At 32.8% G+C, this 23,893-nt stretch overlaps 1 protein-coding gene across 9 annotated transcripts in view; it reads right to left on the bottom strand.

Annotated features, from left to right (window-relative positions):
- LOC138122304 (uncharacterized) overlaps positions 1 to 23,893 on the bottom strand; it is a 194,396-nt gene that overhangs the window by 99,779 nt on the left and 70,724 nt on the right. For 4 of the 9 annotated variants that reach the window (XM_069036505.1, XM_069036503.1, XM_069036509.1 and 1 more), the window contains exon 2: positions 20,402 to 20,773. The exons of the other annotated variants lie outside the window; for them this stretch is intronic. The gene's annotated coding sequence lies outside the window, so the exon portion shown is untranslated. The remainder of the gene's footprint in view (positions 1 to 20,401; positions 20,774 to 23,893) is intronic. 9 annotated transcript variants of the gene reach the window in all.

Here is a 23,893-nt window from a genome sequence, read left to right as displayed (position 1 = left end):
AAATCTGGTGGCGTCAACCAGCGCCAGCAGCATTAACACATAACTGTGATTAAAGAAGGCCTCAACAATCAAGACTGACAGGTTATTTTTAAATTAAACCAAATGTCTGGAATAGCAAGTCCTTGATACAAAAAAAAAACTGAATAACAATCTTGTGATGTTTTTTCAACAACAGGTAAAGATTACCACACACTACTTTAAATTAATCAAGAAATTTTCCAATTAAACAGCATTTCAAAATAAAGAATTTCCATGCAGCTTAAATCATTACGAGCTGCACTATCTTGTTAAAAAGATGATGTCAAGTTGTCGAAAATAACTAAATAATAACACGTTCATGTCCCCAATAATTTTTCATATTTCTAGAACATATCGTACTTACTACTCAACACATGCAAAAGCGAGTTTATAAAATTTGTTATGTTATAAATGAATAACTCCAACGAGTTTCAGATTTTTCACCTTCTGCTTCCAGTAGGTATTTTCTGCAAACTGATCAGTAAAGTAAAAACTAGTATTTAAGTATGAAATAACAAATTTAAAATAATTAACTAGCGATTCAATTAAATATACATATGCATGGTTTTTATGTAAAAAAATATTATTAATAGCCGAAGCCTTCATTTTGTGGAAAAAAACAAAAAACGGAAGGATATTAATAAATCATGAATAAGATAAAAATAACACTTCACAAGGTTTTTGAAGCCATAAAATCAAAATGTCTTAAGATAAATTAAATTTTGTTTAGAGTTACATATATTAAAGTAGTGCAAACCTATGATGTACAGTGGTCGGCAAAAAAAGTTAGCCATCATTTAAATGTCAGTGTCATTAAAGCATTAATTGCACATTTGGATTTTGATGTGACAGAAAAGTGATAGCTAGTTTTTATTGCCGGCCATTGTACCTACATCTCTTTCCTTATACAGGGTATTTCACGAGTGATAATGAGCCCGGTGGAATTGAAAATGCAACCCACAATACATTTCCAACGCTAACGTGAATATTTTAAATATCGTATCTATTGTTTTAAAATGAAATTATGAATTCATGATTGCTTTGCTTCCAATAATTTTATTTCTCACAACTGACATTTACGAAAATGTTAGAATACGACAACGATGAAAAAGAGACATGATCTTGATTTAAGGCGAATGTAATAAAAATGCCTCTGCCGTTGCGCATTTGTGCAGACAATAAACATTTTTCCACAAACTCTTTGTTTTTTCACAATTTCATTTAACCAAGCGAATACGACATTTATGTCAAAATTTACGAAACTGCACGATTAACTATACACTGCGCTTTTTATTTCGCTGAACATACAATGTAAAATGGATATGTTCAGTCCTTAAGTGGACAAGTCAATTCATTTGAAATAGGCAACCAAATTTACAGATCCATGAAACCTATGTTCAGTAAAATAAAAAACTCACGGTATATGTTCTACGTTTTTTAAATAAAAAAACAAACATCCATGTTGGCGTTGTAAATGTATTGTGGGTTGCATTTTCAATTCTGTCGGGCTCATTATCACTCGTGAAATACCCTGTATGCATACTTATTTGTATTTTCCAAAATTCATGATGTCAAATGCAAATGATAGTGTTGCTTTTTGAGACCCCCTAATTATTGCTTCCTCTTGGTTAAGGTATATTGATGTACCGAGCGATCATTTAAAAAATAAATCGAGTTTGCTTTGGAGCCTATGCTATAGCATGGGTTGCATAGGTGACACGCCGACTCAATTTATTTTTTAATTGATCGCACCGTATATTGTTTCATTCATGTTAAGAACAATAAAGAATATTATTATTCGTTTAAATCGCTGATTTCTATTGTTTAATACGAAGACCACAACCCAAATTATAATAAAACAACCAAGAGAAATAATAAATGCGGCAAATATAAAAGAAAAATACAAATATATGCATTTCGAAACGTTGCCAAGAAAAACAAATCCTTCTCCGCCAATAAAACTGCTTTTGGACGTAGAATACAATTGGAATCCATCCAAAAGGAATAACATCCAATGAAAAAATAACGGAAAGAACTGCAATTTAATTTAGGATATGACAAAAATGAGATATCGCAAAAATTAACATTCAGGCGCAACGAAATTACGTCTAGCAACAGAAAACACACAAAAAATATCGTAAAAAAATGTACACTAAATTTAAGTCGGTAATTTTTTGTAGATTTCAAGTTTTGATTCATTCAGTTGAAAGTATTAATATTGCAACCAATATACATTCTGTTAACTATGTATAAATAGTGCAAACATGAAATGAAACATATTACCTCATGTATGCAATGGATAAACTTACATTTGTAGAAGTTTACGTAAAAAGTTATGATTGTCGGGAGATTTCATTACAAAAACTAACTTCTAAAGTTACCAGTATCCAAATCAACTTTAAGGATAATCTCAACTCAACTTCAACTTTCTTGCACAAGCCGAAAAGTTATACAATACTCGTAAATTATCTTTCCGACATTCAACCGTTGAAGCTGAGAGAGTAAGCACTGTTCTTTTAACATTTCAGAACTTATTAAAATTATGTGCCAAGAAACTTTGCTTTAATGAAATAACTAGAAAAACCTCAATAAGCGATAACTCGACTGCTGAAAAGAGACACTTTCATTTTTCTGACAATACCGAAAAAAGTTCTTGTCCCTTCTTCTAGAAAAGTCTGTGCCTATGTTCACTCTCATTTTAATGAAGACAATTAAATAAAATGACATGAATAAAAATGATATGTTTTTATTTCAAATTGAAAATATTTAATTGAATCCAATGCATTTTGACCAGCTTTTTACGTACTTACTTCAAACCACAACTGTAAGTTCTTTATTTTCCTCCTTACTAATTGAGACTGATTATCTGGAAAACTACAGACATGTGAAAAACGCCGAAAATTATTATATCAATGGGGGCACACATTAATCGCAAATTCAATAGCACTACTTCATCCTCCTAGCAACGGATAGCCACCCTCTTACGAATCATACGGTGACATATTATTATTTATATTTTCTTTACGAGGATACCGTTTAATAAACGTTAGATAAACAGTAGTGTATTTTTGCAAAGATAATTTCAATTTCGATTCGGAACGTTTGAAGAGTAATTTTAGTATGTAATATGGAGGTGAAATAAAATATTTAGAGACCACTCGCACGTCAAAATAGCTTTTTCTGTAATTGTAATGTGTGCCGTAACTCTATAGTTTCTTCAATAATCTGGATGGATACTTTTCGTTGGACCACCTGTATAATAAGGTAATTATCATCATGAGCTAAGTCAGACCTCGTCTATGCAAGCAACTTTTGTGAAGTACCCTATAAATTGCAATAACATGTTTTTAACGCTTTGAAATCTTATTATTAGCAACTAGCTATTTAATTATATCACGTCACTAATAATACCTAGCCAGCGAATACAGGTAGAGGTAGAGATTGGTATTTCAATTGCCAATAGCTTTGAAACGGTCCAGAAATAGATACGTTGCTAGTAGCAGACATTCATTACCGGTTACTTAAGCGTTTTCTATTACATTTCTCTTAATATAATAAATCTTAACCATGGTGCCATAATTATAATTCTATAGGCCAGTTATAGAAAGAGAATTAAATGTTAATGCGCGATTAACCCATGAATCTCAAACTTCGATTGGTTTAATCTGATCACGTGTTCAGTATTTTCGCATTTAATTATGATTAACTTAATTTCGCTTCTCTAAACTGGCCCTATATAAAAAAAGGATATACCTACGAATTTCGAAGATTTAGTCATAAAAACCATACTTTAGTAGTATGTAATTAATAGTAGTAATTTTAATTACTTGAACACTGATAGCACTGAGATTATAGATAGAGTAGATAGAGTAGATAATAATTATTTCTTGAAAAACTACAGTATACGAGTAATTATTAGATATAGGTGTTCATTTATTCATAAGTATAAAAATAAAGTGAACTAGATAAATGAATCTGAAATACAATTTATTTTATACTAAGTATGTCGCCTTTCATTATTTGCATTACCTACAGACCGGTGCGATAATGAAACATTACTTCACCAGGTTGTTTTTGCATGACGCATATGCTATGACAATTAGAATTTAATTAACCTGATACTCTCTAATCACTTGTTGTTACTTTTCTTTACATTATCATTATACCTCCGGTAAATGATTCTTCACGGTTTTCATTTTGAAATTCTGGTAAACATGGAACTCGTGCTATAAACAATCATTTACTAGACTCGTAACGTAAATAAGTGTTTTGGAGTTCAGTTATAAAATCGACTAAGAATATAATCGATGCTTGGGATAAAATTGTATAAAAAGTGTGGTTTGTCTGAAAAACATTTTCATATTTTCATCCCGCCTCTTGAAAATTAGTATCAAGTTACGTGTTATATATTCATGAGCAAATATTTGTTCTTCGGCTCAGTAATATTTTTCTTTACACTCCAGGTACGCACTACATCCATGTATACAAGTTTATTTAAATTGTGGAATTAAAGCTAAAATTACAAAATATTTGAAATTGCGTTTATCCACTTAACAAAACCTCCACATACAAATGAACTGTTTACTTTGTTATAAAATTAATTACAAATTGCAATTGATACAATGAAGGTTTCGTGGGTGGTCAATAATAAAACTGCTATTAATAGAATTGCAATGCAAAAGGACTGTTAGGTTTCTATTTGATGGGGCAATTATGATACCATAATTCTTAATTTGTAGAGTACATACAGTCAACAAATTAATAGTTTGAATGCTCACATAGAAAACCATTCTTGTTTTTATGTAACACGTAGAAACATTCTTAATTTGTATCTTTCCGTTTCCATTGTGTACGTGCTGATATTAGACCGACAAAACATTGTGATATTAATTAAATAGTATCAAACAGTAACTTACGGCCCTAATGATAATACACTTAATGGAGTTGGTTTGTGTTGACGGATGTGTGTGGTTAAAAGTCAAATACTCAACCGGAATCAAACATTTCGATTTGCTCAGTACTAATTCCTGTTTTGATAAGACGATCACAGTCAACAAGTTTACCTTGCTGATTTGGTGAAGGAAAATTACGCCATTAGAGAAAAATATTAATTTGCATTATGTATTTTTAAAGTAAAAAAATCTATTTGCTACGAACAAAGAATAACTTTGTTAATTCGAATTTAGGAACAAAAAGATGCCATTAGATGAATTGAAAATTATTAATATAAATTAAATTGATTTGTTTACATTAGACAGGAAATAAAGATATTTTCAAATCAAAATTAATAACATTTCCCCAACATTTATTTGTTTTGGTGTGGTGTTAAAACTGTAATCTAATAACAAATACACAATTTCATAATCGTTAATACAAAATATTCAACATTATTATAAAAGGTTACACGATTTTTAAATCATTTTCCAGACAGTTTTGGTCATAAACTAGGTAAAAAGTTTAATATTTTTGACTTCACTGATAAAACGGTAGTATGTAGATAGTTGGTACGCTTTAAAATACTTTATATTTTAAAACATTCTTGTTTTTGTATGAAATAAACATATACTTGCTCACTTTGATTAACATTTCACACAATTAATGCTTTCTGAACGAGAAACACGACCCATTGTTACAGGTATAATTTTATAACAAATCCACTACATCTCAAATTACTCTATATTTACGCTATTAAACAAGGCAATAGTAATGGAATAAATTTATCACTTTGTGATTTCTCTTTTATTTAAATTAAAAATAAATGTATTTCGGATTTAGGTTATTTTTTCCAAAAAATGTTTGTCAGAGAAAAATAAATAAAATGATGAACGATAAAAGAAAGCCATAGTGTGAAGTTCACGTACACCTTATTAAATAACCAGCGTTTAAAAAAATGTGGTCAAGAGGCCTGGTGCTTATTTATTCAGCGAACAATTTATTTCGAAAGGAACAAACGAGAGTTTTTATGGTGTTCTTAACGGTACATGATGGTTTTTACTTTAAGTGAGTAATTTAAATAAATAAATAAAATAAAATGTTGATTAAAGTTATGTCTGAAGGAAATGTCAAAACATACCAACAATTAAGAGGACCTGCGTTTATAAAAGAGAGAGAAAACTAAGGCTTATTGCTTAACAACAATTCTTTTGAACGCACGTTCTATGAGATAAACAATTAAAATTACATGGAGAATCATTATAGAACTTAAAACTGAAAGTCATTTAGTTGTAGCTAATTATTCGGTGCATTTGGTGCCTAAATGGTTCAAGTAGCTTTCATTTTACCTATATTAAAAAGATTTACAACTTCAAAAACAATTCACCACCACGCAGACCTAGATGTTATCTTATGTAAAAATATTCCAATTAATGCACATACCGGGTGTAGAATTGGTTTACGAGACATAGGATTTTACATGTAAAAATAAAGAGTTTCAATTATTAGCTCCCCTAACAATTTTATGGCAAAATAGTTAAAATGAAAGTTAGAGAGAACTAAAATTACTGTCTAATTTCGATCTTAGTTTTATTCTAACATCTTGTAGTACTGAAAGAAAGGCAAGAAAAGAGTTAACACAAAAATACTAAAAAGTACTACTAGGCATGAAATTTTCTTTCTTTCTTTAAATGGTATTATGGAGGATCTTTTTTAAGAAACTTCCAAGCAACATTTGCTTCAGGTTTCCCAGACCGACCAATTTCAGCCACAGAAACAATTCGAAGAATTGGAGAGAAGTTTGCACATTTAATAGATATACCTTTTCATTCGTCCTGTAGTCCTGTATGAGTTCATTTGAAGGGCAGATCAAAAGAAAATTAAATAATAGTGAAACCACCCGACAAATAATTATTAGAAGTCAAATTTCATTCCTAGTACTGCTTTTTAGTATTTTTGTCTTAACTCCTTTCTTGCTTTTCTTTCAGTACCACAAGATGTTAGAAAAAAACAAAGAGTGGAATTAGACAGTACTTTTAATACTCTCTAACTTTCATTTTAACCATTTTGCCATAAAATTATTAGGGGAGCCAATAATTGGATCTCCTTATTTTTACATGTAAAATCCTATGTCTCGTAAGGTCGTACGACACAGTATTCCTCAAAAGTTCATTAGAAAATATACAATCATAACTTGTCCCCTGAAATTAGAACGATTTCTTTTTCGAATAGAGAATAGAACAGAGTCAACCCAACTACATTTAAGACTATTAAAGGCAATAATAAACGGAAATATTTTTTTAATAAATTAAAGTAATTTGTTTTTGAGTGGAGAAATAATAATTTATGCAACAAATATAGGTATAAAATAATGATTTTATGCAGGAATGGGAATTCCACAGGTGAAAAAAACACTTACTGCATGAGTTCCATAATAGTAATTTATTATACGAGGTTTGCCGCACGCGTTTTTTAGAGCACTACGAGCGCAGCGAGGAGTGCTATAAAGCAAACAAGTGAGACAAAATGGTTTATAAAAGGAGTGTAACACAATATTTTTTCTATTTTGCCCCTAATTTAAATTTTAAATTAAAAAAAGTTCAAAACATAATGCTAGGAAAATTAATTTAGCAGATTTAAAAAGTTGGTGACACTGGTAACTAGACGAACAATTGCAAGTTTTGAATTTAAAGTGTCGTGAAGTGCCGTGATCAGTGATCACTTAGCAACCACACTCACTGTGAGTCACTGCCAACATTAAAAATTTAAGTAAAAGTTCCTGAAACCGGTATCGAAAAGAACTCCTTTTCGAAGCCCATTTGAGTGTTATACTGAGTGTGTTAAAGGTGCAAAACAGAAAATAGATAGTTATCTGCACTGGGAAGGCGTTGGAAACCGCCAGTTTTTGTACTTTTTTAAAGCGTAAATTAATTGGAGCATGTTGACAGCTAACATAAAATTTAAAGCCTAAAAAATCTTTTTGTGCAATGTTTTCCATTAAAAAGAGAATAACTTAACTGTTCCTATTCTCGAAGCAAATATCTAAGGGCATCCTTTGCTGAAAACAGACATGTTCAATTATGTCCCGATTAAACATAAATAAATGTCATTCGTGTCAAACGGTGGGAAATTCAAACTTTCCAATGTTCTAAACAGTTTCCTTTTTCTAACGCCTACTCAGCCCAGGATTTCATTTGAACGAGCAATACTTACAACTTCAATTTTCAGTCAAACAACTAGTTTCAAAAGGTGATAAAACACTCATTATGAAAACGTTTTAATGACAATCTATTTGCATATTATATGGACAGTGACATTTAAAAAATGTCAATTGAACCCGAACACGAAATACAGGAAAATTCTGTAATAATATGGTACGATCAAATACGATAATTAATAAAAACGCATAAAGAAAAGAAATTTATGGATATTTAATTTTTCACCTGGATACAAATTACTCAACAAATTAGCTTGCGATCTATTTTATTCCTTCACTAAAGTGAAATATTCCAACTGTATGTACAGATCAAAGCCAGTTTAGAAATAGGTTTTTCTACTTCAGTGTCACAACGAGCATTTTGTGACACCGAAAACAGTTTCACAAAGATCAGTTTTATAGCATCGTTTTAGTGATTATTGAATGTGGGGTTGGTATTGTTAGTAAATTTCAGTATTAAATGTGATGTCATTTGAGCCTGAATCCATGTTTTGGATCAAAATAAACTATTAAGGGGGTAGATTATTATTGTAACAACATTTGGGAGACAATTTGAAATTTAATTTTCAATGAAATGACACTGCTTCGTCAATGCCAACCCAATTTCATTAAAATAAAAATATTTTATATTTAAAAGAATTAAATTAATGAAGGCGAAATAGAAAAATGTTACACTCGTTTCACAAGACATGTTGTCGAACTCGTTCCTTTAGAGCACTCCTCACTGCGTTCGTCGTGCTCTAAACCCTCTCGTTCGACAATAGACTGTCTTGTGCAACTCGTATAACAATATGCTATTTTGTGGTCAAAAACAAACTGTCCTACTGCACGTTTTAACATTTTCTTTTAGAAAAATATCAAAATGCTACGGGTTTTAAAAATACATATATAAATAAGCCGGCATTTTTTAATAAAACTTGTTCCAATTACCGGTTTATCCACGTCCCAGGGTAGCAAAGGTCTAATTGTCCCGGCCAAAGTTGCTATGTCGACCGCTCAAGCGGAAAGCAAGAAAAAAAACCTGGCCATCCATAGTTATGTTTAACATCCAATATTCCGTTTTGTCAATACCTACATGTTTAAATAATAACCCACAATTCATAATAAAATAAAAAACCATTTTAAATTTAAACCTGTCTCTCACATTACATTAATATTCTACAAATAATGCGTGTACGTAATACATTTTTCGCGTTCGTTTCCTGGGATATACCGTGTGAACAACAATTACTGATTGAGTTGGTAATAAATTCTGGTGACTTTTGGTGACTTTTATGTCATGTTCCAACGAGAAAACCATTTTATTAATAAAAGAATACAAAAACCAAGACGTTCAAATATGAAATGTATACCAGCTGTCAATAGTGTCAATAAAACAAACCGAAATAGGTACAATTCACAGTCTTGAAAATTTCATCTAAAATTTTTTATTGCCAACTGAAACAGTTATTGTTGCTCACCCTGTATAACCGGGAAAGTGATATATAACTAAATATATAAACTTTCCCGGTTATATACCTAACTTGACATCTGTCACAGATAAGCTCAAAATTTAAAATAAATTAATGTTTTTTAAGACTTTCCCTAAACGAACACGAAAAATGTTATTCAATATTTGGCCTGTTTTGCAAATCAAATCAAAATTCGGCCTCATACCTGAAAAGTGATCTGACACCGCTACTCATCAAAATAACTATTCCAGTATACAGGTGTACCATCGTATAGCATATTTGCGATAAAACCCTTTTTTTATTGTAAAAAAAAATGAAATTTAGAAGGAGTAATTCTTAACTTCCAATGTACGAAATGGCCGAATCATTTTTTATAAAATAAAATAAATGTGAAATCTGACTTTGATAGCGTTTTATTAAAAAAGTAATAAAGCAATCCGGTTTTCCTACAATCTCACCTACAGGACAATGTAGATTTTGATTATACAAAAGTTGGCACTTAAATTAGGATAATATACTAAATAAATCGACATTTAACATCTACGAACAAAGTAGTAGCATTTTTATGGTCGTATTTTAAAATGACGGAAATCATCAAACGGTGGTAAAGTTTGATTTACAACGGTCTCCAATAAGTCGTCGGCACCTTACAAATCCAGGACCGTACCGCCAGTTATGATTTACAGCTGGTTGTTTGCGGTAAGCGATCATTGTCAATCAAGAATTATGACCCATCGAAGGTCGTCAATAAATTACATACTCACATTTTAGTACCAAAAAATCAAAAATTATTAAATGTCAATTAACTTGAAATCAATGACTTCTTCATAACTTTTAATATCAGACGTGAATTCTCTGTGGTATTTTCAATCCAGGGAGTCATTAATACAGGGTCATTATAAATGATTGTCCCATCGTAGGTGGCTGTGCGCTATGCTTTAGGTGTGCCGCTACGCCCACTAGTTGTGACAAACATTTATAATGGCCCCGTAGTTATTTATGCAACAAGTGCAAAAAATGAATGATTATTGCACGCGACGTGAAAATTAAGACGAATGGAAAATCAATTTTTCTAGACGGAGGCCGAAAAAAAAAATTAATTTTATTATTTTGTTGTTAAATAAAACAATTGCTTAATAAAAAAAAGAATATTTTATTCAACAAATAGAAATTACGCCAAAACGGCTGGAAATAGACATACACAATGTTAATAAAAGTGGCCTTAAAATTAAATTTTACATTCATATCTAAGTACATATCAGAAATGGACATTTTTTGATTATCAAATTTGAAAAATTGCACTAGGCATATGAAACATAAAACAAATGTCACTAGTGGCGTAGAAGATCGGCCAAGCCTTTAAGAATTCAATTTAAAAAAATCAGTTTTGTATTTCCAATGGTTCAGGAGTTATACATTTTTTAATGAAGCCCTGCAACCCCGCTTTTTTGTAAAAAAGATGACATAGGTCAAAAACGATGACAGATAAGTGTTGACAAAAGGACGTTGTAAACTCAAAATTTAACGTAGAATCGAAATTTGAAATCAAAATGGGACTTTTCCATTTAAAAAAACAAAGACGGCGTCGATTTCCGGTATTTCCGGAAGTGTCGCCATTTTGAAAATATTTTATTTGAAGGAGTGCATAATAGTCGGCTACCAATTTTCATATTCATACGATTTTGGGAAATCGGAAAGTTTCTAACGAACGGGCTAAGTGAATCAGTCTGCATATCGTGCGTTCATTTAGATTTCATCTCAAAGTTCTTGTGCAATAACAAATGTTTACTGGATACACATATTAAACATCAACGCTGGTGCTACAGTATTTTTATCCAAATCGTCGTCGGATCACTTACTATTGTGACTGCAAATATTTTACATAATTATGCTATTAGTTCTAAAAATACAAAATATTTTGAAGTAAGTTGCTTTAAATATTCATTCGTAAGCTACTGTGATAACAGAATTTAAGAGGCACCAAAGCAAGTAAAATTCTCAAAATAAGGTACACTTTTAAAAACAGTAAAATATAAATGATTTGAGTAGGGAAGGTGGGTCAAAATGGGGTAGTGGGGTAAGACGTGGTACCTGCAATATTACGCGATTCCAACGTACCAATCGAAATTAATCAATTTCGACACTGGCGAAAATTACACCAAAACAGGAAGAAGACTGACTCATTGCGCTAGATCCAAATTGCCCAAATTCGTTATTATTTTCACTCTTTATGCAGGATGTTAGGGAATATTCTTCCAAGAATTTCAGGGTGAGTTTATCAGGGAAAATGTGGTCGAACACCTTTATACCGTTTTCGGATAAATTAAACCGTTTTCTGAAAATAAAATTGTTCCCTGCTATTTTGGGACTGCTGACATGTTGCTTTTTGCACGAAAAATTCTTATGTGTTTCGATTTAAAAATGACTGCTTGGTAACGATTACTACTTTGGCTTGATCTATCTTTTATCCGTCGCCTGCGGAGATTACAATCGTTTATTGTAAAAACGTTTTAGATGTGATTGTCAAACTCAAGGTCGCTTAAAATGTATGATTGAACTGTATGTTAGTGCCAAATCTGTCATAAATTCCCAATACCTTGTAAGCGCGCCTAGTTACTTTTCCTGGTAGTACCAACTTAACGGCAAGTCCCAATCCACATCTATAATGTTCCGACTATATAAATGAAGATATGCATTTTGTGCATGGGGAATGTGTATGCAGAACGTTTTCCTCAGCGGAGAATTCCAAACAAGCAACCATTCTTGGTGTAGTACAACGTTTGCGTACGACCGGCTCTGTGTTACCAAAACATCAAGACCTAGATAGAGGACGGAATGCAGAAATGGTGAATGTGGAAGAGAAAATTTTGCATCGAGTTGATGAAGATTCGTCAGTAAGTACCACACAAATTGTTAGAGAATTTGGAGTATGGAAAATTTGGAAGGAATCTCTTCTTTATCTGTACCATTTGCAACGAGTTCAAAGTCTAAGCGCAAACGATTTTCCTCATAGGTAAAGATTTTGTGAATGATTGTTGCAAAGGTTTAGCAAAGATCCTCTATTCCGTAGCCTAATGATTGATGAATGCTGCTTTATAACAGACGGTATTCAAAATTTTCACACTATCCACATTGGGCTGACGTCAACCCTTACGTCATTCACCAAAGCTGCCGGTATCATTGGAATACATCTTATAGGACCGTTTGTGTTACCTACAAGACCAACAGGAGAAAACTTTTTCAATTTCTTGAATCTGCTATGTCTTTCGGAGGAAAGTCCTTTGGAGATTCCGAGGATAATGTGGTTCATGCATGACGGTGTTCCCGCACATTTTACTTTGAATGTAAGATATTTTTTAAATGTCTCATACGGACCCTAATGGATTGAACGAGGCGGAGCAGCTGCGTGCCTTCCTCGTTCCCCTGATCTCAATAGTTGTGATTTTTATTTGTGGGGTTACATGAAATCTATCGTGTATCAAACTACAGTAAATAATCAAGATGATCTATTAAATCATAATGCCTGCAGAACGAACTCGCAACGATCAAAATGAGTTTGTACAGGTGAGCAGGTCTTTATTAAGACTTACTAATGCTTGTATATCATATAGAAACCGAATCTTACCCCCGGAGTTATTCTTCTTACCCCACTGGGTATTAAACCGTAACTATCCCGTCTTGCCTGAGGAAACTGGAAACAAGTATACTTCTTATACCCGTTCCCGATGGTTACCATAACTTGATTCTTCAAGTGAGAAAAGTGTAACTAACTGTAAAAATTTTACTCTTCTTTTTTGAAATTTAAAAATACGCACTGTCCCACTTTTTTTCTTCTCTTTCTGATAGATCTTCGTACCACCTAAACGATGAGTGAAAAAAATTGGTACCTTACATAACAATTTTTTTGAGAAAATGACAATTTTTATTAAAAATTTAATTTAATTTTTAAGGTAAACTTTCTTTCTATGGTTTTAGTTAAAATCGAAGGTTTATTTTTATAGACCAAACAATTTATAGTTGACTCAAGTTGCAAAAAAACACTTGTCATTGCAACTGCATTTTTTCAATATTTTTGAACCAAATAAAGGCACAAAGGGACCAGAAAATCATAGTTTGGATTGAATATTTTCCATGTAAGTACAGTTTTAAAGTAATTTCAAATGACTAATGGCATAAAAGTGCTGTTGCAAATGCAAAGTGGTTTTTTGCAACTTGAGTCAACTTTAGAAGATTTGCGGCAGTGAATTCGCGCTGAAACGGAGCAAATAAGACCTGACATTATTTAGCGCAGTGTACAGTGTCGGTGAGTGCAAAACGGTTGGGGCGATGTGATTATTTTCATAATGTTGGTAAATAACTACAGTTTATACCAATTTTATTTATACCGAGTGACTATAAATGATCGAAGGAAAATAGTGGATTGGCAACACTGATGCAGTTGGTAATGCAAGTCTTCTCGTGCATCATCTGTCAATCATTTCTATTTAGTTTAAGTTAAGTCACGAAGTACATTGTCGATTTAGATTTTTTTGACGTTTGTTTCAATTTTAAAAGTTGCGTGTGTCATGCCAACGATGTTGCCAACTAAAGATTTCAAATGTGTTACCAACATAACAAAATAATTTTCTATCATTTATACTCTCGTGTCAAAAATGGATTACTCCCTAGAATTGGAACTTTTAGGGAAATAACGTTTTTCATGTTGTGTGTAACTAGAATTTTCAAAAGTTATTTTGAATGCCTAAGGTTGGTTACTTTGAATTGAGAGATTAAATCCAAATAAATATGCCGCCAGTAACAATTGTGAAACGAAAAATCATCTATCACTTAGCAAGAAATTAGTCATTTGCAACTGTTACAATTAATTTGCAGTCTTACATTTTTGGGATATCTTTTGTTTGTCACTAGAAACCACATAACCTCCAACCTAACCAAATTTATGGCAACCTAGTAACGAATATCCCTAAATCTTAGGGAGTAATCCATTTTTGACACGAGAGTAGTCACTCAGTATATTTGCCCATACAAATAAATAAACGCTTAAAAATATCAGCCAGTTAATTTATAATGATCATTATCATCCGTTTCAAATCCTTTAATAAGAAAATATTACTTATTCTTGACGTTTACTCAGATTACAGCAGTGGATATTGATTGAATTCACAACTACAAATAATAATAGAAACATGTTATTGGTGAAACTGCAATATCCTAACTGGTTACGATGGACATATGAACGAGGTAACACGGGAAAGCAATATAATTGGTTATTAATTTTAGCCACAAATGGACATTTGCAGGGTTTGAACTCTACAACCACTATATAACATTGTAACGTGTAATGGTTAAAGTTAATAACTGAACAATTAATGTCGGGGCAGTTGGTTTAAAAACAATTGTGGAATACATAAATATATTTCCGAACACAATGATGAAGACGAAGTAATGAATTCCTAATTCCACGCTCCAGTTTTCAAGATAATATTTCATGTTGTTATAATACATATTAAACTAAGTAGACAAGACAAATGTATTGACAAAGTTCGTGGACATGCAAACCGAAAACGTCAATATAGGACATTAGCTAACTGCTTTGTAAAGTCTAATGAACATATAACTGTAATGTGCATGGTTTGTTGTTATAAGTTAATTGCTTTTTATGACAGAGAACATAAATTTATAAATGTTCTAGAGTGTGGAGAGTCAAAAACACTCTTAATTTTTAACATGCTATCAACAGGTATCTAGCAGACTTAAAATATTAGGGTGTCCAGAAAGTTCTGAGCGTTTTTGTGGTATTCTGTTTCACGATATAAAATAAATGTAAAATCAATTGGTGATTTTTGTTGGTTTTTTAAAATATGAAGTACACTTGTCCACAAACAATTTGACGTTTCTCAGTTAAATAATTTTCAATTGGTTACATTCTGGTAATTGATTGTTTACATGGAAAAAGAACGAAATTGTAATTTACTGTTATATAAATTTAAATGTGGACATTCAGTGGCAGCAGCCATAAGAAATTTATGTTTATGTTTATGAGGGGACGGTAAAAGAGTCTACTTGTCGGCAATGGTTTGCGAAATTTCTGAATGGGGAAGAAGGTCTTAAAGATAAGAATCGTTCGGTACGAAAGAGCCCATCTTCTATCGTCGTGGAATTGAGCTTTTGGGACAAAAATGGTTGGAAGTCATTGACAATAACGGCGAATATTTAGTGTAGTTGTTGTTTAATTAAGGGCGAATATTTAGTGTAGTTGTTGTTTAATTTTTTAAGTAATAGATATTTATTTATTTTTATCTACACTGACCGGCACAAAAAACGACTTACTTTGAATTTTAAGTAATTCATTGTCTTAGAATTTTTTTTTGGTAGGTGCTATTTAAATTATTCTTTGCCAAAGAATATCCGACAAACAAAACATTAAACATTGGAAATAAGATTTTAATGAAAAATGATAAAAGTTATTTTTTAGAAAAAAAAAGACACGTTATAAAAAATTATCAAAATTTGAACAGTATTTTGAATTAGTATCTCGTATTGTCAAATTAAAAATTTTAACACGTAAAACAACCGACAAATACACAACATGGAAGCAGCGCAAGCTTTTCAATAATTTATTTAAACAAAACAATTCGGTTGCCGGTAATAGTATTTTACAGTAGAAGTCCGTTAGGATAGCCTTTGCTGCCGAGCCAGAAATTTTGTGATACGAGCTCGCAGAGCGAACCGAATAATACTGGCAAGACTGTAAAGGCCCTAACGGACGTGTATTGTACAATAGTTTTTGTAATATCTCTACGATTCGTTCACAATTATCTTTTTGAAATACACTTTTTTCATCGCCATCAAAAAACCGAATGATTAATAAGTGTGCGGAAGACGTCGTTATGTCAACCGTTGTTTGTGAAAAAAAATTGTTTCAATGTTGTTTGTCAGATTTGTTCAACGCTTAACTTTCCGTTGAAAATTAATGAATGAAAATCGCAATCAAGATATTCCCGATGTCCGGAAGTGAGGTCATCGTTATTGCCTGCAAAATCGCGCTTGTGTTAGTGTTAAAATTGTGAAGCATCATCTTCGATCTTGTCTACATTTGCTGCTGTTTGTCAAATTTGTTCAACACTTAACTTTCCGTTGAAAATAAACGACTGAAATCAATAAAAAATCGCGATCAAGATATTCCCGATGTCCGGATGGCCGCAGAGCAAGTGAGGTCATCGTTATTCCCTGCAAGATTGTGTTGGTGTTAAAATTCTGAAGCATCATCTTCGATCTCGTCTACATCTACTAGTGGCATACGGATTTCGATTAATTCAAGGTGTGTCCCATAACATTAAACATTAATTATTGTACCAATTGTAAAAAAAAGTTGAAAAATAAAATTTAGATCTACCTTGCTATAGTTATTTAGATATTACAAAAAGCAATTATAATGTTTTCAGTTCAAGAATACAGAGACTCCTGACATGGAAGATACTGTTCTTACATTAATTGAAGAAGCGCCTGGAAGGAGTACCAGAAGTATCGGAGAAGAGCTTGGAGTCAATTGACAACACGTTTGGGACGTCATTTGTTGGCTTTTGTAAATAGTTAATTTTAGTTCTTTTCATTTTTGTTTGGTTTTGTTCGGTTTAGTTTTAGCGCCTAGTTTAATTTAGTTTTAAAAAATACAATTCGAAAATAGTTGCACCCTCTGTCATTGGTTATTGCGCGTTAACCGATTCACAATTTCGTGCAAAATCGGGGTTGACGAAACCTCCCCCGCGAGTGAGGGACATTTTTGGAAGAAACAGAGACTTCGAATTTGACCGTCCTTGTGAACACACCTAGTTTTCGTACTCATCGTCTCGTGTCGTGAAACCCACTTAATTGAAGTGGCACCGAAGTCCAAAATTATCGTTGAATTCCACCCATGCCAATCGGTCCATGGTCTCTTCGCGGTCCGCAAAAAAAGGTAAGTCAATTTTGATTTAACGAATTGTGGATCACGGAGAAAATCGAACAAAGCTCTTCGTTTAGGTAGGCTTAAGTCAACTAAAACTGACTTAAGTGCCCTGGAGACAAACATCATTCATGACGAGAAACTCCACACATACCATTACAGCAAAGTTCATTCGCTGGAACTACAAGACCTCGGTGCGAGATTAAATTACTGCAATTAGTTAATAGGGCGAACTGAAGAAAACCCAGTTTTTCCGAGTCGTGTTATGTGGATGGATGAAGCAAACTTCAGCCGAGATGGTATGTTCAATCAGCATAACGAACATTTCTACAGTTTGGAAAATCCCCACATAACATACAGGAGAAATGACCAACGCCGCTTTAGTGTAAATGTTTGGGCTGGAATATTAAGTACCAACTTGCTGGGCCCAGTCTTCCTTCCAGAGAGGGTAAACGGAGATTTTTTTTTTAATTTTTTGGAAAAAAACTTTGTGGATCTCATTGACGAAATTCCGTTAGCTGTAGTACATAATTCTGGGTTTCAAATGGATGGTGCGCCACCTCATAATGTAGTCGCCGTGAGCAATTGGCTGGATATTAATTACCCCAACAGGTGGATTGGTAGAAATGATACTGTTTTGTGGTCAGCAAGAAGTCCCGACTTGACTCTTTTGGACTTCTTTTTGTGGAGTGTTGTAAAGAGTGACTTCTGCCAAACACCTGTCAACAACAGGGAAGAACTTCTTCAACGAATTCAAGAGGCTTTTCAGCTGGTAACCAGGGACATGCTGCAGCTAGTGTCTGAGAATATTGTCAAGAGAGCTAGACCTTATGTGGTCGCAGGTGGCAGTAATTTCCAACACCTACTTTAATGCTAAAATATTGCTTTCTTATTAAATTAAATGTTGATTTCCTGAAGCACAGTTTATGTATCGTAGCAACATTTATGTTTTCTTCTAAATCTAGATAGGTATAATCACGACCTGCTAGATAGTCAGAGTGTCTATAGCGGCCTGGGCGTAGACCGAAAAATCCTATTGTTCTCATGATTCTGACATTTGGGGTTGTATTCGGGGGTTGCTGTTAGCAACTAACTGTCATGCTATCAAATGTGTGACAATGTCATGTGCATCGTGACAATTTAGACATGCAGTCCACACACATCGCATGCAGTCATGCGTAGTTGTTCAGTGATAAATGATTACTTTAATTATAATTACAGTTTGGATATTCTAAATTGGCAGAACCAAGATGTTGCGCACTGGTTCAGTTGTGCGGGAGGGACAAAGTTTCGGCGCCGCTTTTTTTTTAATATCTTGGTCAGTGGCGAGTGCAATTTCATAGAATAATAAATTGTCCAAAATTATATAATTATATTCAAAACTGTACAATACTTAAAGTATACGAATACTTTCCACTCATTTCCACCAAGAATGGCACGGATTAATCAAGCAAATATAATTGTTTTGTTATGAACATGAACCCATCTTTATCTGAAATGACCCGCTTAGGAAATAATGTACCTACTGCAAATCCAACATTGAGATTATAATTTTAATATTATTCCAGAAGTGAGGTTATGATTATTTAGTGACGTTCCACCCTAAAGTGGCGCCGTGGAGATTACAGGCACTAAAGCTTCGCCCAGGCAGATGTATAGTGAAATATGTCAATCATCAAGACGGCGGTGGGTATAATAATAAAGCACACATGGTTGCCACCTCTACCGAAATTAAAACATCTATCTTTACGGAATCCGGAGGTAGATTTTTTTTTAAACATTTTTCTAATACTCAGGGGTGTCCCTAAATCGTCTGGTATAGCGTTGCTTCGTCATTTTTTAAGCACCCTGTATGTACTTAGGTAATCTTTGAAAACTGGACTACACAAAAAGAAAACTGTTTCGTAGTAGATTGACTCATACTATTGGGGACAAAATACTTTGGTCATCACTTTTCCGTCACTTCAAAAAAAAATTATGTAAAGCAAGCATTAACGTCAAGTGAACATCGATGACAATTTCGAATTATTGACTTTTCTCTTGTCAAAAATATGCTACCTTCCACCGTTCAAAAATTTAGAATTGTCTCCCTCGCTTCTGAGGGATGTCCATGAACCAAATTGCCTTGTGGAAACCTTTTCAGGTTTTCCTCATTGGAATTTCTCATTCAGTGGCCCATTTTTCGATATTTAATATTTTGCAATGACGAGTCTGACAGTGGCAGTTAGTGACAATGGTTGACAGTAAAAGATAAGGTTAACCATCCTAATGCTTGATTTACAATTGTCCCCAATAGTACAGTGACGGCCATTAATTTGGAAACACCGGCCTAATCTAGTTTACTGGATATTTCTAATATTTGATAGTGTAAGCGTTATGTCATGAACTCATGTCACCCATGTCATCGTTGAGCGCATTCAACAGACTGTCGCAGCCGAAATTTATATGTTAATAACATTGTCAAAGTGACAAACAATTTACAATAGAAAAATCTTGATGTTTCCAAATTAATGGCCGCCACTGTACATCATAAATTACAAAACATTATTTACATTAAGGTAGATCATAGATCCCAGTAGACGTCTTTGCGACACATGGAAGTGCGATGACACTTTCTAGTAATTAACTTAATAATAACGTTATTTATTGGTACGCGTAACCTAGTTTTTTTAGCAGCAACAGTTAAAGCTAACTAGCATGAATCAATCTAAAACTCGACACCGTGACACAGCTAAGCAACCACTCGAGCTTTTTTCATCGCATGGTATAATAATGTATGCGAAAGTGATGTACCTGTCGCACTGACAAATTCCGGAAGAGTTGTGTATATGTACTTACTTTTTCCTCTTCGGCTAGAGGAGCAGTAAGTTCTTGATAAGACTCCCCGCTGCCTCGTCGGCTAGGTGCTCCACATACAGCTCTGCGGAAGGCGCGGGCGACCAGCGAGCAAAGACCGCACTGCCGGCCGCCCCTACGCCTCCCAGCATCCTCCACCGTTAGCTCCCGCCCGCTGCCATCCCTACAGCACGCCACTGCCTTGATTATGACGCGTTACACTGCACAATAAATTACTATGGACACCGTTTTGTGAGTGTCCACGTGCTAATATTTTCGCCGCACGAGAAAGTACTTATGGTCGGCCGCCGGTCGGTAATCCTCATCTGCCGACATTGAAATTTGCATTTCCTCAGTCTTCCCAATATCAGTCACCTGAAATTAGTTCCACTTACAGGAGATCAACACGGTGGTTTTTTAATCTTTTCGGTTTTTCAATGATGTTGCAATATTCACCGATCTCAATACTGATAATAGTTGTTGCGTTGCATTTTTAACGGGTATAATCTCGAAACACCCAAAAATCGCTGTCATTCCTATCTCTATGTATGAATTTATGTAGGTATGTTTAACACTACTGATTTGTCTATTAATGTTGAAATAAAAAATCTCTACCTACCTAATCCAAGAAAATTTATACCTAGGATGGGGCTGATAAAATATGAACGCTGAAAATCATTTCAATACAAACCAAATTCAACAAAGCACCGACAATATATGTACCAAAATTAATGCTTGAATTTAGGTGAGTTTCTGCAAGTATTTTTTTTCTGAAAAATAAAATCTCAGGCCTCCATTTAAATACATAATACTTTTTTTTATAATTAACGGATCTTTGATATGTTATATTCATTAATTACTTTTAGTTTAAAAATTCGTAAATGTTAACGACTTGAAACTCAAACCTTAACATAAACAGGGTTATATTAAAAAAAAAATTGGTTATTTCCGGTTAGAATTATATATTCGAAAGCTTTACGCTTTGTTTTTAGAACTATAGAAGGGTCTAAACTAATCTAAACCATAAAGTGATATTGCGGGTCCTAAATCAACTTGGTAAATTTTCACAGAAAATATTACTACGTACATACTTCTAATAATTCTTCAGTTTCATTAATGAAATCTTCATTAATTCTCTTGAAACTGCCTGTATTGTTCTAGCGTAAATCTAATAATCTTATACATAATAATTAAATTAAATATTTATATGTAATTTTAATTTGCATTGTAATGCTGCTACATAGTAATTCATATACCTACATACATATTTTATACAAAAGGTGTGTAGACTAACTTGTCACAAAATTTAGAAGATATAGAAAAAGTCAAGTCATTCAGTCGATAGTGACTATTTAAAAACAGAATTTGAGTTTTAGTACCAACAAATAATAGCAAACATGAATTAATTATAGACAGACGTAGCGTTACGTCCGGTTTCGTCAAAGATAACATCAATTTATCTGTACGTACCTCTATGTTAAGTAAATACGTATATTTTATTTTAATCTTTTTATTGCCAATAATATAAAAAAAGTAGTTGCCTTTAATGATTTTTACGACGAATCTTATCAAAAAACTACGAGTACAACACATTCTTCCATAAACGAAACCAATGTCAAAAAGTCATAAAGTATTCTAAACAACAGAGACAACCGTTCGTGCTGTACCATTATTTTCTGCAAAAATTTATTATTTTTAAAACTAATGGGTATTTCAACCCAAAAAACTGAATGACCTGGTTTGGGCAAAAATCATGCAAGAAGTTTTGATTGCATGTTTAGATTTAATTATAAGAATATCGCAAAAAATAGCAAATGGAATTAACTAAGTAAAAACATAAATTAATATTAATTTTCTAATTACTATATAGGTAATGAATAAAGTTAATATTGATTTTATAACATAAACGAGTGTTTTCTTTTCTTGTCGTCTTTGAAAGTGTTGTTACTATTTATGTATAAAAACTTGTCTTCAACCTAAATCTGTGAATTTTATGTATCACGTAAAGTAAGCGTAATCTAATATCAACATTTACCATTATTTTACTGACGTCACTAACGATTTAACCTTAATGATTGATCCCACTGGCACTGCTTGTCTTCTATGCTTAATTTTGTGAGAAAACAACCGAAAATATTAAAATGTTAAATTAACCTTTTGGGCATTACTTTTTCTTCAATTTGAAAACGTTTTTTAAACGTAGAATAACAGTAAAGTAGTTGCTTGCTTACAATGAACGTAAAATATAAGATATACATAAGACAAACATAATTTTATTCATAACGGGTGTTTTTTAAAATTTGGCGTCGAAATTAGCGTTGAAGAGTCGACTGTGAATGCACACTATACGGATAACGGATCACGAATCAGCTGTTTAAATCTTACGCTTTTACACGAGTGGTGCGTTCTCAATCGACTCTCCAACGCCAACTTCGACGCCAAATTTAAAAAACACCCTTTACAGTTAAACCGTTACAGTTCTCAGTGAGTCTATAATATAATTGTTGTTTGTGCAGCAAGAACACTACATAAAACTGAAATAGTTCTTGTACTGTACTGCTAACGTACTCTTTGTATCGCATCAACTTCTATTCTATTTTCCACATTTTTTAAAATTCTTTGTTAAATGACAACTCCAACAATATCAGTGCTGTTAAATAGTCATTGGAAGACACAATGACTAGGTAGCAACAACAAATAACATCAATAACACGTAAAATAGTAGAGTTATTCATATACGGTTATACGGTAAGCATTTCACATTTTTACATTTTTATGTTCATTGTGAATTATCTTTAGTTATGTACATCTTATGTTTACGTCTACGTTTTATGTATATCGTACGTTTTACGTTTATTGTGAACGTAATTTTCTTCATAATTAATTCAATGAAGAAATACATTTACCTGTACTTAGAAATTGGAAAATCCAGACAATATACAAAATATTCCTAGAAAGATTTTCATGAAGTGATTACTAAGAAAAAAGGTTTGCAATTATGGGTACCGGAAATTATACATACTATAAACCAAATCCATTTTCAATATCTATTTATCTTAAAAATTATTCATTAGACTACTTTTCCTTGTACTCGCCAGTCCCGTATAGGGTACCTAAACATTTATGATTGAATAAATGTGAATAGAATTGTTAATAAACCAAGTACTATTTTGTAAGGTATCAATTAAATTATGAAATTAAACCAACAGCGGGTTTCCTCAGTAATAATAAAAAATGAAAATCTCGTATCGGAACATAAAATTTTTCGAGTTTTTTTTATTAGCATTTTAGAAAGTTGCATAATAATTCGTTTTATTACATATTATACTGATCCCAGTGAAATATGTAATATTAGACTACTGTTGACCTTAATACCTACTCATGAGCTTGTTAAAAGGATCTCCGTTAGTGCATACGGAAACACAAATTCCTATTACCTATAAAAGGTGAATCCCTAACGCAATACATTTAAATTTCACACAAGAGGATGTCGCA

The sequence above is a fragment of the Tenebrio molitor genome, chromosome 1 (genome assembly GCF_963966145.1).
Source record: "Tenebrio molitor chromosome 1, icTenMoli1.1, whole genome shotgun sequence".
NCBI classification, from domain to species: Eukaryota; Metazoa; Arthropoda; class Insecta; order Coleoptera; family Tenebrionidae; genus Tenebrio; species Tenebrio molitor.
This window is presented reverse-complemented; position numbering and strand designations above follow the sequence as displayed.